This window comes from Rhineura floridana, chromosome 4 (assembly GCF_030035675.1).
Source record: "Rhineura floridana isolate rRhiFlo1 chromosome 4, rRhiFlo1.hap2, whole genome shotgun sequence".
Lineage (NCBI taxonomy): Eukaryota > Metazoa > Chordata > Lepidosauria > Squamata > Rhineuridae > Rhineura > Rhineura floridana.
This window is the reverse complement of record NC_084483.1, coordinates 72,795,487-72,811,809: the sequence shown is the minus strand read 5'-3', so window position 1 is coordinate 72,811,809 and position 16,323 is coordinate 72,795,487.

The following is a 16,323-nucleotide window of genomic DNA, read 5'->3' as shown; positions in this document are numbered from 1 at the left end:
GGTCTCATCCTTGTCACTCCAAACACTGTATCACCTGTGTGTTTACTCAGGGAGACAGCCACTTTTACAAGCCCTAGGACATGCAGGACATATTACATCAAACAGAACATCACCTGCAGGTCCTGCAATATAGTTTACATCATTGAGTGCAAAAGACCAGAATGTCATATCCAATATGTAGGAAAGACCACAACTGACCTATGCATGCGCTTCAGGAACCACAAGTTGGCAATTTTGACAGAAAAAGTGGAGCAACCAGTTGCAAAGCCTGTTGGACTTTTCCATTACAGCGATAGAGATGCCAGCAGATCCAGCAGCATTGACTAAAAGGGAGAACTTTTGGATTTACTCTCTGGACACATTGGCACCACATGGCCTGAACCTGGAGGACAGTACCACCACTACTTAGCTTCTGCCAATGAAGCCCCTCTGAGCATTCCATCCTCAAAGCTCTATAACTGCCACCTTGGTAACAGCATTTGTATGTTAGCAGCTGATGAAGGCGGAAGCTGAAACATTTTGTTAATATAATAAAAACCTCTGTTTGGTTAATCACAATTACGTTCATATATATATAGATGCTGAATTTGAGAACATTGCAAGTACTTGTTCCGAATGTTGCAGCAGCAACTGGGGTGTGTTGCAATAAGGAGCTCCAACCAGCAGGTGGCAGCTGAGAGGCTGCAACAACAACTGGGGTGTGTGGCAATAAGGAACTCCAACCAGCAGCTTTACTGTTTATGTAGCCATTTATAAATACTCAGGGAATTGGTAGGTCTTAGCCTGGAGCTGGAATAACAATAAAGTTCATACCAGGGATACTTCTTGGAAAAGATGAATCCAAAGTTGGGCCACTCACCACAGAGAAGGCTACAGTCCAGCCATGCAAAAGACATTTCTACATATGTGAGTACTCACCTCTCCATCTTCCATCAAGGCAAGCAGGCAAGAGGCATGATTATAGTTCAAGAACACATTCCAAACAAATGAAAGTCAAATAAAAAAGAGTGGCTCCTATGACTTGTGATTCACCAGACTGCACATAGCCCACCAATAATTATTATTCGTAGTATTATTTATTAAATGTATACCTTCCTCCCAGTAGGAGCCCAGGGCAGCAAACAAAAACACTAAAACCACTACAATACATCATAAAAACAGACATTAAAATAAATTAAAACAAAACATCTTTTAAAAAAGCATTATTTTTAAATGGAGAATAACCCACCAGAGTCTCAATAAATGTCCTGCTTTTCCTGCCTGTATGATTGCAAAAAGTCAATGGGAGTATCTTATTGGCAGTAACCAGCAGTTAGATGGCAATAGTTGCCTGCTTGGTTGTATCTATGTAGTTTTGGAGCTGATTCTTTGAACCATCTCAATCTATGACTGCCAGGGGAAAGTCAGTCTATGGTAAGGATGGGCAAAACCAGGAGGGTCATAGATCCTCTTTTGGGAGAAGACTGAGCCAAAGTAGGAATTATGCACTTCTGCCTTTTCTTTGTCATCTGCTATCATTTCACCATCTTGAATAGCTGAACCACTATTTCTTTTCTCTGTCTTTTACTATGGATACACCTGAAGAAAGCTTTTTTTGTTGCTTTTGGCATCTCATGCTAACCACAGCTCATTGTCAGCTTTAGCCTTCCTGACGCCATCCCTGCAATTCTGTATTACCTGTCTGTATTACCTCTTATTTTGTGGTCTGGCCTTCCTTCCGCTTCCTGTATGTGCCCTTTTTTTGTTTTCAGGTCATCTCTAAGCTTTCTGTGAAGCCACATTAGCTTCTTCTGCTGTCTTCCCCCTTTTATCCCTTGTTGGAAATGTTTGCCATTGTGCCTTTAGAATTTCCTTTTTTAGAAACTCCCATTCATCTTGGACTCCTTTTCTCATTAGGGTCGCTTGCCATGGAACCTTACTTTATCATTGTTCTGAGTTTATTAAAATCTATTTTCCTGAAATCCAGGGTACGTATATGGCTATGCTCCATTTTTGTTTCCTGAAAATCAAGAACTCAAATTCAATAAGTATATAGTTAAATATATAGTTAAATAAAATCAAGAATTCAAGAGCTCAAAATTCATCTCTTTCTCTCTTCCTCTTTTCCTTGGCTATTTCCCACATTACTGTTAACATACACACTAATTACAATTGCCGCCAGGGGGTGGTTGATATCTGAAGCCACAGGATTGGGCATTTAACCTTGCTCTGACCCCCTCCCAGCATCAATGCCACCAACATAATCACACCCACCCACATCACCCTATGTTTAAAAACACTAAGGGGAAGCCACTTGTTCTTCATATTTTAGCATACTCTACTTTGTAATGTTAATAAGCTGTTTTATGCACCTAAAATTAAACACAATTAAAACAAAAAGAAATGGAAACAGTGAGATTACCTATTGGGTCCTCCTGAAGTTGCAACAATAGAAATGAGCAGCCTTAGCATAGAATCCTTTGCCATTTAGTGCATAAATCAAGATACAGCATACTTGGCTCTCTGACACACAGAATATGAGATAGCTGTAATATGAATGTTTTTGTTACTTCAAATGCTATTTCAGATTGTTGTCAATTGCTGTGATAAGTGGTTGAATTAATCCTCCTAACCTACAATATATTTTCAGAAACCTTGATGTTATGAAGCATCTGAGCCTCTGGATGTTTTTATACACACATGTAGAAAAAAAATTATTATATTTTGTTCATTGGTGACACATGGAGCACATTAAAATGAAACATTTTTATATTGTTTTACTGTTTGCAGATTGAAATGCTAGATCTTATCTGAGTGGAAATGTCTCTGCTCACAAGCCTGTGCAGCAAGCAGTTAGTTTCAAATTCAACATCCCTTTTGACTTTTGCTCATCCAGGACCACAAGAAGCGCATGCTCAAAACATGGCCCTTTTTAGAGATGGTGACATTTAAAACAATCATGATAAAAATGGCTACTTCTTGTATCTCACTTTATAGCAATAGCCTACCCATAATGCAGGCTGGCATAACTTGTGACTTGGGAGTAGGCATGGAAAGATCTGCTAATTTTGGTTCTCTCAGTTTCTCATTTTTCCAGTCTTAAATTCAGTTCTCCACATTTCTGTAGCAATGTGCTATTTTTTAAAGTTAAAAAAATCCTCATGAAAATTCTCCAGCACCTTAGTGTGAATTTCTCCAAATAAACACATTTTTGTGGGCACTTCTGACTAGTGTATACATTTTTGCAAGCCATTTCTCATCAAATAACACATTCTTGTATATTATTTTCACTAATATATTCATTTTTATGCATACTTTCCCCTTTTTGTCACCATTCTTTGGCTGGAAAACTTCATTGCACACTTTGAATAATTGAGAATTTTGAAGGATGGCTATGGTTCGGTTCTCTAAATTTTTTGAAAAGTGAATTTGATTGATTCAGCTTGAAATGAGAACTTAATCAAATTTCTTGCCCATCCCTACTTTTATTTATTTAATTAATTAATTGATTTATATCCCACCCTTCCTCCCAGCAGGAGCCCTTTTAACACAACTTGTGAGGCAATCAAACTGAATATAGCCTGTCAGCCATGTACTGTGGCCTGCCTGGTGGTGGATGCTTGACAATAAGGATAGACTAATCTGTCAGTTTCATTTTCTCTCCATTTGTCATCGCAAATTGTATTTTTCCAGTTTATTTATTTAATTTGTATCCCGCCCTTCTTCCCAGCAGGAGCCCAGGGTGGCAAACAAAGCACTAAAACACTTTAAAAGATCATAAAAACAGATTTTAAAATACATTAAAACAAAACAGCATTAAAAACATTAAAAAAAACAACTTTAAAAAAGAGTTAAAAACATTATTAAAAACATATTAAACAATTCTGAAACAGATGCAGACTGGGATAGGTCTCAACTTAAAAAGCTTTTTGAAAGAGGAAAGTCTTCAAAAGGCACCGAAAAGATAGCAGATAGCCTAATATTCAAAGGGAGGGAATTCCACAGGGTAGGTGCCGCCACTCTAAAGGTCCGTTTCCTATATTGTGCAGAATGAACCTCCTGATAAGATGGTATCAGTTGTGTTCTTATGTCTTATGGAAGCCACCTGGTGAAGGCTTTGCCCAAAATGGTACTCTTAAAATGTCTAAATAAACAAATAAAGGATTTGCAGGTGGTCGAAAGGCCCCGTGGAACCTCCCTTCAGTGGCAAATGATACATTAAGCATTGTTTCCTTCCTGCAATTATATTTAATGATAGATGTGAAACTTTCATCAGGACCACAACACACAGTGAAGGTACAAGTGTCCTATGTGCATATTACAACTTGGAGTAGGAATGCAAATCTGCTTATGGATACTTAGGAACAGAAATACTCTTCCTATATTATTGTTGCACTTGCAGTGCCTGAATGATATTACTGAGCCAGAATTCCATACGTTTCAGAAAACTTTGGCTACAATCCTGAATACCTAGGAAATAAGGCCAATAGATTTAGTGATACTTACTTCTAACTGAACATCTATAAGATTGCACTTTTAATAAATGCTTGGGTACCTTGCTTTATTTTGTTATGGTCTACAGACTAAGGCAACAAATCCTGTTTCACTATAAAGGTGCTTTTAAAAAATGATGCTGGTGTGTGTATATTAGGCGAATAGGGGTTATTCGGGTGAGGCTTTCACATACATGAGTCAGTTTGTGCCATTAACAAGGCATCTTAAATCGACTTCCCAGGAGGATCCCTCCGCCTGTGCTGCCTCTGAGACGGGCTCCCATCTTGGATGAAACTTATCCAGTTTTAAATTCAGTCAGAAGGGTTTTTTCTGACTGGGGATGATTTCTTCCGCATAAGGAAGAAGCGTGAGATCTGCCACATAGTTTTGTTTTGATTGTTGGAGCCTGGAATTCGTCAGAATTGTCTGTCTTCCAGCAGTTCAGACAGAGCGAGGATTTTATGCTAGCTCAGCTGGATAAGTGACCCGTTTTTTTTTAACGGACTAGCAGGCAAACCTCCTGTCTACATTTATCATTTTCTTATCTATATAGCTAAAGAGATTTGTCAAAGTAACAGCAATTAACATAACCTAGATGAGGTAAGACTTTCCTTCTTTATTTACGGAACTAAGGGGGAAGAAAATATAAATAGCTTATCTTTTTTTTTTATTATTGCAAAAAGCTGACATGGAAAATTGCGTTTTAAAGATTACAACGGATGAGAGCTTTCTGATTGGGAGAGATAAGAAATCTTTTTGATTTACAAGACTTTTGTGTAATATATATAAGGGACTATTTTTTCTGATCTACTTTTTGTTGTTGTTGTTGACGAATCCGCTCATTCTCTCTGCTACTAGTTATTTGAACGCTGTGAACTAAAAGCTGTTTTTGCACTTCTGGACATTTAAGAGATAAGGACTGTCTAGCGTGTGACGTTAGTTGGTTGGAAAGATTAACTCCTTTGTAACTGGATAAAGAAATAAACTGCTCTTTGCTTGGGACATTGAAAATTGAAGGAGTTTTGTTCTTTTGGTTTTAAGAATGGCAATTAAGAAGATCATGGATGTACAAGAAGGGACTTTATTTCTAGACATGCTTCAGAAAATAATGGATGGGATTAATTCAATAAAACAAGAACTGAGAAATAATAGACAAGCGTGGAGAACTGAATTTCATGAAATGAGACAGGAGCTGAAAGAAACTCAGGATTCTATGAGAAAGGAGAATAAAGATAGATCTGGAAAACAAAAAAAGGATGAAAGAGAAATTAAAGGCAAGGTTCAATCTATGGAGATTGGCTTAAATATGGACATGAAAAAAGATTTGGATTTCCTGGTTGTGACGGATCCTGGAGATAAATATTACAGTTTGGAATACAGCGCTGTCTCTGAAGGAATTGAAGAGATTGGAGATAAAGATATTATCGGTTCAAAAAAATTCCTGGACTGGAAGGATTTGATGGAACTTGAAATGGAGAAAGTTAATAGAATTAATCCCTGTTTTGTGTCAATGGAAAAACCTTCAAGAAATGTACTAGTGTATCATGTGGAAAAGAGGAGCAGAGATGCGGCTTTGAAACAATACTTCAGTGTTACGTTTGGATTTGATGGTAAGAAAATATCTGTGATGGAGGAAATTCCTATCAGACTTTTATTATATGACTATGACAGCAAGATTTTTGGGTGCGTAAAGATGGAAGATGGACCCAATATGGATAATGACAGAAGAGCGATTTGAAACTACTGGACTCAGTAGATTTGATGAGTTGGATTAATTGACATGTTTATTTAGAAAAAAAATTGATTGACATATATCTCAAGGATTGGAAACTTCTCTTTGACTTTTTGTGGAAGATTAAAATGATATGATGTTAATGAGATTTGAAACCAACTAAGATAACTGCTGGAGGAAGGTGATTTTATAATCTATTAAGAGATAGGTCTGTTATATATTATAGATTTATAGTTGAATTATAGTGTTTTGAAATTACTGGATTTAGTAGATTTGATGAGCTGGATTAATTGGCATGTTTATTTAGAAAAAAAATTGATTGATATATATCTCAAGGATTGGAAACTTCTCTTTGACTTTTTGTGGAATATTAAAATGATATGATGTTAATGAGATTTGAAACCAACTAAGATAACCGCTGGAGGAAGGTGATTTTATAATCTATTAAGAGAGAGGTTTGTTATATATTATAGATTTATAGCTGAACTATGACAAATCGGAAGTCAATATTTTTATATATATGTATTTTTTTGTATTGTATTAGTTATTGATTTGTGTTGTTTTCTTTTTGTATTATTTTGGTTTTGAAAATTAGAATAAAAATTAATTAAAAAAAAAAACAAGGCATCTTAAATCACATCAGAGTCTCCCAAAAGCCCCGAGCCGCGCTGTTGACTCAGCCCCCCAAATGCTGCATTGTGCCTTTAAAAAATGACTGCTTCATTTTTATTTTTTTTAAAGTGAAACCAAGCTGACTGGGAAAACACCCTGAGTTTGCAACAGGAGGGGAGAGGTGTGGAGGGATCTTCCATGTTGACAGACAGGTCTAGATTTTAATCACAGTGATTATTTTCCCGGGGCACTATAATCACAGCAGTGGCAGTTAGTGGCTCCAGTGGGACAGTGGAATCCGCTCCGGGTTTTACATATGCAAGCACCTTGGATAGCTCCTGGAAAGTTCGGATTAAAACCCAGAGCACATTCCTCTGCCCCACTGACACGGAGCCATCAACTGCCACTGAATCACAGTGTTTTAGGAGAGACATGTTAGCATCCTTCACAGTTGCTTTGTTTCCTGAGGAACAATTAAAAATCAATACTTCATCAATTTGTTTTAATGCCACTGTTTTTCTTTCTCTCCCCTCCCCCCAAATTTGCATCAGTGTACTTCTTAGTTTGCAAACTTTTAGGAGAGCTCAATACAGGGTCTTTCCATTTTCATTCTTCCTCAGTTCAGATGTACAGCTTTTCATGAGATTCATTTATGCCTTTTTATTCTAATCCCGTTCTCAACAAGAGAAAAACACCCACTTTATTTGCTTTTCATTCTATTTGCTTTTTCTTATTTTTCTCCCCCTTCAGTTTGTGCAAACTTCTCTTAGAGTCCCCACCCCCACACCCCACTACTGTGAGTGCATTACTTGTTTGTTGCTTTCTATTCATTTCCAGTTGTAGTTTTTGTCCTCCCGGTTTTAGTTTGTTTATGCAAAGTTTCACTCTCCTCTCTTCAATTTTAGGGTATTTTGATTTTTTTGCTGCCCAGTATTATTAATGTTTTAATTATTTTCCCCCTCTCTCACAGGTCTAAACCTGCTTGTTCCTTAAGTAAACTCCAAATTGTACTGCTCATTGCCAGTCTATTATTATCCACTTAACCCAAGGGCACCTCCCTCATGTCACCAGTTTTTCAACCAATTGTTCAAAAAGAACAAGGGGAGGTTAAGCAATTTCTATATAACCCATCCCCAAATAATAAAGTCTCCCCTGGTGGGAGACCTAGGGCACCTATCATTCTGAAAGTTGGCAGGCTTCATCCCCTCAGGAGGGACCACTATGCCTGCTAATTACATCCAATCTTTTTTATAACAAATAAATAAATAAATGTTAAAGTTTCCCAACACAAACTCTTCTTTTGCATGGAATGTTGGTTGCAGGCAGATCAATCCAGGGGAGTTTGGTTGGTTAACCCACTCTGGAGAACCTCCTCTGCTTGCAAATTTCATCCATTTCTGTGAAAAGGAAAAACAAATTATAGCTGTTTTTAGATTCCCTCAGTACAGTCAATTGGTACGGGGGGGATAGAGCTTCTAATTTAACAGATCTGATTCATACCTGAATAACTGGGCAAACTGGAAAGACACAGAGCAGAACTATTGCTTCCCAATGCTACAGATACAGATACAATGTGGTTGATGCACACCCCCAGGATATGGGTAGAAACACCCTCACCTCTGCCGGTTCCAATGCATCTCTGCCTCTCTTTTCTGAAAATGGGGGCACATGATTCTAGTCAAACTCTGCCCTTTTTTATTGTTAAACCTGGTGGGATCAACTTGAGTGCATTTTTTAAACAAAAATTCAGCTTCAAAGAGATTTTGCAACAGATCAACCCGTTCCCCCTCCAGGTGTGGCTAATGAAAACACTTTTCTATAGGCAACTAGTGTGCTCACAGCCTATATATAATATAGTTAATGGGGAATTTTTATATATCCACACATATACTCATAGATATTAGAAGGTATATGCTTTAAAATCACAAGGAATTAAGCGTAGGCCCGCAGGCCTGTTGAAACCCTAAGATCCAGGCTCACAGAGAACCCTAAAAATCCATAGGCCTCAGAATCAGACCTGTGAGTAAGGGCCTATGGAAGTAGGCAAAGTAAACTTAGTTTGAACTCTTGTTTTCTTGCCAGTACTCAGCTGGTGCATGACTGACATTTATTAATTAGTGTATTGTTTAAACCCAATCAGCATTTAACCTGTGTAAGCTGTAACTGATATATTATACTGTTTTGATCCTGGGAAATGGTTTCTTGTGTAGAGCAAGGACGCCAACTAGGGGGAAAATCTTGTAACAAATATCAAAGTTTTAATGAGAGAAATGTTGAGATTTAACAATGATTTCTAAAATGACCCAGTATGTTAAATTGTAATACAACTTTATAAGTGTTTTCTCAAAGAGAAAAGGGTACTCTGAGGTAGTTTGCCTTTTCTATTCCTCCGAGGTTGAGAGGCAGGGGCTGATTCAGAATTACCAGTGCTTTGTCTTAAATGTACGGTCTCCAGGCACAGTACAGTACCCTAATCCTAACCCTTCCTCTATAGCCATGTATTTTTATAGTAAGGAATGGGATTTCTGAGAAAATATAAGGAATAAGAAACCTATAGCAACAAATACAGCTGTAAGTGCTCATAAACTTTCAGGCACCCTAAGCTAAGCCAAACCCAACCTGGCATCGTTAAGGAACATGTTAGCCTGGCCAATCAAGAACAATGGATGTACCGGGTTTGCTTGAAGGCACATTCACAATAGTAACTGGTTTCAACTGGCCTGGAAGACCATTAGTCAAGGTGGAGACCAGAACAATGGTGATATTAGTAAGACAGACAGAAAATTGGAATAAGAAGTATATTACCGAATGCTTTCTGATTGGGTTGAAAAGATTGCAGAGAGGAGGAACTGTGATGTTATGTGGGAAAGAACTTATGGGATTGGTGGACTAATGTCACATGCTGTATCTGTACTGCTTAAAAGAGTTTGCACACAGTACCTCAGTGCACTCTCTCCTGGATATCTCAGAAGAATTGACCCTGCATATGCTTGTAAAGGATAAAGGCCTACCTTTTTGCTTCAAGCCTGTGTCTTCAAATTTCTACAAGGACCCCCAGCAAAAGATCCCATAGGAGAAAATTTTCCATCATAGTTGTACCTCATCTTTTGTTTTTGTAGATGCTCATGCTTGCATTGCACATTAATTTCATTTATACTAAAAGGATTTTGGTGTTATGTGTATAATATAAGCAGGAAACTTCTGTTATGGAATTGGTGCAGCATTTGATCCAGTTATATGAAATAAAATATTGTTTTATTTGGCAGGCTTGCATCTTACCAGGTTCTGAAATGTATCTGCCTTCTAATACAGTATATGCATTTTGCTGGAGATGAAGTTTTGTAGATCAGTATATTTGCCAAATAAATCGAACCACTACAAGGATCTACATACAGCCACTACTTTTGTGACTTCTGTAGGCATCTGTCTCAGAGCTTAATCCTGAATAGGTGTCCTCAGCATATCTCTGCCAGTTTAACACGAGATGCACAGAAATCCAGATTATTTTAATAATTATTATCATTTAGGGTGTAACTCTCCATACTAAGGAGGATGAAGTAGAAACAGCTCATGGTGAGATAAAGATATGATGACTGGTATTGCTAAGGAAATCATCTTGTTCCACATGAATCTGCCCAAACCCTTCATCTTTCTTAGGGCAGAATGCAATAGGAATGGATCTGTTCTGCAGCTCCCAGACTAATGTGGGATCCAAACTTTTCCATTTGGATGGAATGCCTTTTCCATTCCCCAAATGTTCAAACACAATACATAGTTTAAGAAATGTATCAAAATACATTTAAAACTGTGTATTTTATTTGAGAAAATGCACATACATTCATTTTGTGTGTGCGTGTTATGTGATTAATGTGAAACCAATGGGACATTCTTTTGCACTAAAAATGTTCACACCTGAACATTTAGCACATCTATAGATAATACTCATTATGATGGACTTATAGTGCAGTGATGGTGATGATGATGATGATTTCCCAATATTCCTTGCAAAGGACCCTAGGCTGCAAACACAAAAAGTGGTAAAAAATACAATTGAAAATAAAAAATGTAAATCATATATAAGCAATTAAAACATATAAAACATTTTAAAATGTTAAGAACATCAAAATATGTAAAAACGGTCACATACCCTCCTAGCTAATAATTTCAAAGTTGCCAGGAACAATTTCTTTTATCCATCAAATGGTTGGATGATCAGGAACTTGTTTACCTTCCTCCTGAAAGTTAATAACGAAGGAGACAGATGCATTTCACTAGCGAGGGCATTCCACAAATGGGGATCTGCCACTGAGAAGGTTCTGTCACAGGTCAATCCCAACTGGGCAGCACCCAGCGGCAGCACCTCTTGGAAGTAAGTCCCGTTGAGTTCAGTGTTCCCAGTGAAGTGAGTATAGGATTGTATAATTAAGCTTCAATCTACATCAGGCATGCAGAACCTTGGGCCCTTCAGATATTGATGAACTACAGCTCCCATAATCCCTGGCCATTGGACATGCTTGCTGGGGTTTATGGGAGTTGTAATTCCACAACATCTGGAGGGCCAAAGGTTCCACACACCTGATCTACACAGATCTGTGGAAGGATATAGCAAGATTCTGCTTCCCAATTTTATTTTTTTTCAGTCCTTAACCCCTCACTCAACCAAGACTCTCTCTCACTAATGAAAAGCATATCTGACTGCATTTCAGATGATGTAGACTATAGAAAAAAATTGATGACATTTCACAAAGTCTGATATCAATCTGCATACTTACATTAGTACAATATTTATATATATATAATCAATATTTAATGATCTAATTAAACAGATGTTTAAAGAGAACCATCACTACACAGTGATTCTTTGCATGCTTGGAAGTGTTGATATTCCAATAAAATAACTGATGGTCTTAAAAAAATTGCTTACCAATATTCTAATTTTGAAAAGTAAAGCTATATCCAGGGGATGCCTTTTAAAATGCTGTCTTCATTATTCCTTGAAGAAGCAAGTTGTTAATCCTGTTCAGCGATGAGTGAATTGTGTTGAATTCATGTGTTCTGTTTGTTAATTTACTCACAATTAAATTAATGCAAGCTTTTTCCCCCCCTTTTTTTTCTAAGTGATCATAAATGGTTGGTCATACTTAATTTGAAAATGGATACTTTTAGAATTTGAGTAACCTTTTGAAATATACTTCCAGACAGGCACACTGTAGTGTTTTACAAGTGTGTTCTACACAGAACAGAAGTGGGCAACCTGTTCAGCAATGAAAGACACAGCAGAAATATATATAGTACTGGAGGCAGCAGGATTATAAGAATGCCCATTTTCATGAAGATGACAGATACAGAATTGGTGCACAAATTGTACTTATTTTCTGTCACTAACGTGTATTGAAATATTGTAGCCTATGCCCCTTTAAAAAGTGTGTGCCTCCATAGCTAATTCTTATCTGTTCCTCTTAGGAATGTTCATAAGCTACCAGTAAAAGCCTAAAAGTTTATACTTGTGTTTGTTTTTATTGAATTTCATTTTTACCCTGCACTTTCCACATGAGAAGGATTACAGATTGCAAGACAATAAGACTGGAATATGTGCAACACATTTGGCAAGTGATTTCAACAGGAGGAAAAAATACTAGAGAACAATATTTATTTATTTTAAAACTTCCATGCTGCCCTCTTACCAACATAAAAATAATAATGAACAGAATACAGTAAAATCCAATGTTTACCCTCAATGTTGAAACCGCAAAAACAGCTAGGCAAAATAGAATGATAGCATCCAGCAGAGCCAATAAAACTATCAATTAAACAAGCAGAGGCAACATGCTGGAAGATCTGAGTAAATATAAAAGAATTTGTTTGATGCCATAAGGTCATCAAATTTGGCAACTTCAGAAGGGCATTCTACATAGAGGGCACCAGAACTGAGAAGTACCTCTACCACCACCTAACCTCAGAAGGAAGAAGGAATTGGATGAGAGCCTCCGATGAGAATGGTAAAATATTAACCAGGCTTATGTGGGAAAAGGTGGCCTTGAAGGAAGTCACTTGGGGCTTTAAAGGTGATCGGTGGCACTTTGAATTGTGTCCAGAAAAGGACCAGTAGCCTGCTGTCATTTATGGATTGGTGAGATAGGATCCCTATTGCCAGTCCCAGGTACTATCCTAGCAGCTGAGTTTTGAACTAATTGAATCTCCAGTAAGTCTTCAAAGGCATGTAGTCCCAGGCTATGGTCTGATGGCACATGAGACCAGGGTCAGGTCTGGTCAGTGCCTGGATGGGAGACCACCTTGGAACCATATGTAAGCTGCCTTGGGTTTCCATCATGAAAAGAAAGGCGGGGTAGAAATGTAATAAATAAATAAATGTACAATGCATTGCAGTAGACTAATTTGGCGAGACCCAAGCCAGGGCATGTGTAACTGTCCATGTCTGCCTGCCCTGTATATTGGAAAAGAACAATATCAGCAAATACAATATTTGCAATCTGTCTTTACAAAAAAAAAACATTTTTTTTAAAAAAATGATCAACTGAATGTTTTCTCATGCATGCCCTTTTTTTAAAAAAAGACAAAGGATGTTCAATATATCACTGCTGAATTAAAAACAAAACACATACTTTGTAGTGAAGGTAATATGATCAATAGGAATTTTTTGCACTACATATTTTTTTGCTGCCTTGAACACTGTTTTGTATAAATGTGGCAAATTCAAAAATAAATGGTTCATGAAAACTAACTCAGAAAGCACTGTGTGTGTGTGCATTAGGGAGGGGAGGGGAAAGAGTGGGATTTAAATACATTTAAATTTCTCATCAGTATGTTGGTTGAGTAATAATTCAAAACAACCAGAGGTGCAGAGTGATCGTTGATATATAGATAGAAGGGAAATTTTGTTTTTAAGCTGTTCTGAAACAATATGAGAACCAACACACAGCCATTATTCAGAATTTGCACTTATTTGAATTTTGCAATGCGGTCCACCAACCAAACAATGTTTACAAAAATACATATATTTGGGTGAGTGTGCATAAAAATGAATATATAAGTGAAAATAGCATATAAGAATGTTTTATATGATGAGAAATGGCTTGCAAATTAGTCAAAACTGCCTACAAAAATGTGTTTATTAAAATGAGAAACTGATAGAACCAAAATTGGCAGAACTTTCCATCCCCAATCGAGTGAGACCAAGCTTTATCCCATCCCCAAATATCACAACTCCTTCTTTCAACAATTAGGTCTGCAAAGAAGCCCTACATGACTGGGACACTTCCACAACCAGGTGTCTCAATGTAAACGATAGATAAGCATAGCTAAACAGTCTGTACAGCAAAAGAACTTCATAAATAAAAATAATTTGGAATTTGTAACAGTGCCCTGTATTTTAGTAGAGGCAATTTATATCTGTTTTCGAACCTCCTGCTTAAATACTGTGTCACATCTAATATAGCATCCCGTACCAGATACCTAACAAATGTCACACCAGGAGTTTTACCGTTCTTACAACACAAAACCTCCTGAGGCTTTTTTAATTAGAGCTGCAGTGAACCTTTTCACCAGTGTTACAAACACTGATAAACAATCCCCTTAAAACTTTTAAGCTTTAGATATGGGTAGGGCCCTCTTCATGGTGCGCTTGAATGCATTCCCTCCGGCACTACAGGGAGGCCTGAGCCTAAAACGTTCTGAAAATTGCACCAAGCCGGTGGGAAATTTATTCTGTTCCAAGTGTTCGAACCAATTGAGCCTCTGAACTGTCAGGCAGCTGGCAGAGCAAGAGCACTATGTTAAGTTGTTAATGGTATCAGTCTACATGCATTCATTAGAGAAGGGCTTTAAAAGCCGTCCAGAGGTTGCACCAGGCCTTACTGAGGAAAGAAAATAAAGACAAGTCAGATGAGTTAAGTATAGCTGGATATGCCTGAAGCTTTAAGGATCATAACCTTTAAAGAAAAAAAAATAAACTGACTGAATAATTCTTGAGACATTCCATCAGTGTAAAAGCTACTTAAGTGGTACTTGCAGTGGGGAGCTGACTTTAAGGAGTGAGCAATGCACCCTCAACTTGTGTTGGAAGAACATGACACTCTCTGATTTAATTAGGAAACTATGAATATAACCATAAAAAACAACTCTCTGAATCCGCTGGAGTGCAAAAAAGAGAATACTTTCAACTGCAGCTGCAACAAATGTCTTAAAACCTCATGGGGCCATTTAAATATGAATATTTTAAAACCCAAACTCAACAAAAACTAGGCTGAGAAAGGCGCTAGGAAATCAAGGTTTATTGTGTTGAACAATAAAATGCCCACATAAAATATTTAATAATTTCAGGGTTGACCCAGGTTTGGTAAATGATATATTGCATTTGGTTTTTCTTATTTCTTTCCTTGAAGATATATTCATTTTTGCAAAATTAAAAAAAAAGATGCTCATGATTTTAGTTCCAGTAAATGTATTTTATTTTATTTATTTATTTATTTATTTAGTTTAATTTATATACCGCCCTAAGCCCGAAGGCTCTCTGGGCGGTGTACAAAAAGATAAAAACAAGCACAATATATAAATACAATAAATACAATAAATAATAAAAAACAAACAAACAATAACGAACCAAACAACATCCATATTTTCTCCCTTAAACTATAAATGTCCAGTGCATTTTATTCTGTAATAATCTGGGACTTGAACTGGGAATCTCATCGTATGAGGTTAGGAACTAGCCTTCTACCAGGTTCTCTTGGGGCCCTTTTCAGTCATAGAAGAGAACAGGATTGTGTAGCAACAGCCCTGGTAAGCAGTATAGGAAGCCTTTGCATTCCCTCGCTTGGTACACAGCACTTTCTTCTTTAGGTAAGGCTTTTGGATCCTTACCAAGAAATTGAAAAGTACACACACCAGAACTGGTTTAGATATGCCTGCCAAGGACCTTGGCGTAATTCTGACATCATTAGTCCTGGGAGAAGTTTAGTTTGAAACAGTGACTTACCTAAGGGCATCCAGGGAGTATAACCACTGATTAGGGATTTGAACCTGGCTTCCACATTTATCCCAATTCATACCCAACCACTTCACAAGGCCAACTATCATTAAATACCCTTATTAGTACTTGATTGTCATTCAAAGGCTCTTCTGTTGTTCATAGGTAGGGCAGGCCAATGGTCCCTCTAGCTCAGGATTGCTCCCCCAAAGTGCAGTTGCAATGGGGTGGAATCAGGGTATGATCAATGATGGGTTCAGTGTTTTATGAGAATTATGATGGATTATAATAGAATTATCATTATGGAAAAATAAATGGTTCAGCATTAGCACTATAGATCTTCAAATGGTTCCACCCGCATGCTCCTCAATGAATGAATGCATTCAAAAAACGCATTCAGCTGAATTTGCCTGAGAGGAAATGCCCACATCACATTTTTGTTTCCTCCTGCAAATGTCCTTACAATTTCTTAAAACAAGCATGCAAGCAAATAATAAAAAAGAAGGTCTCTCCTTGGTGG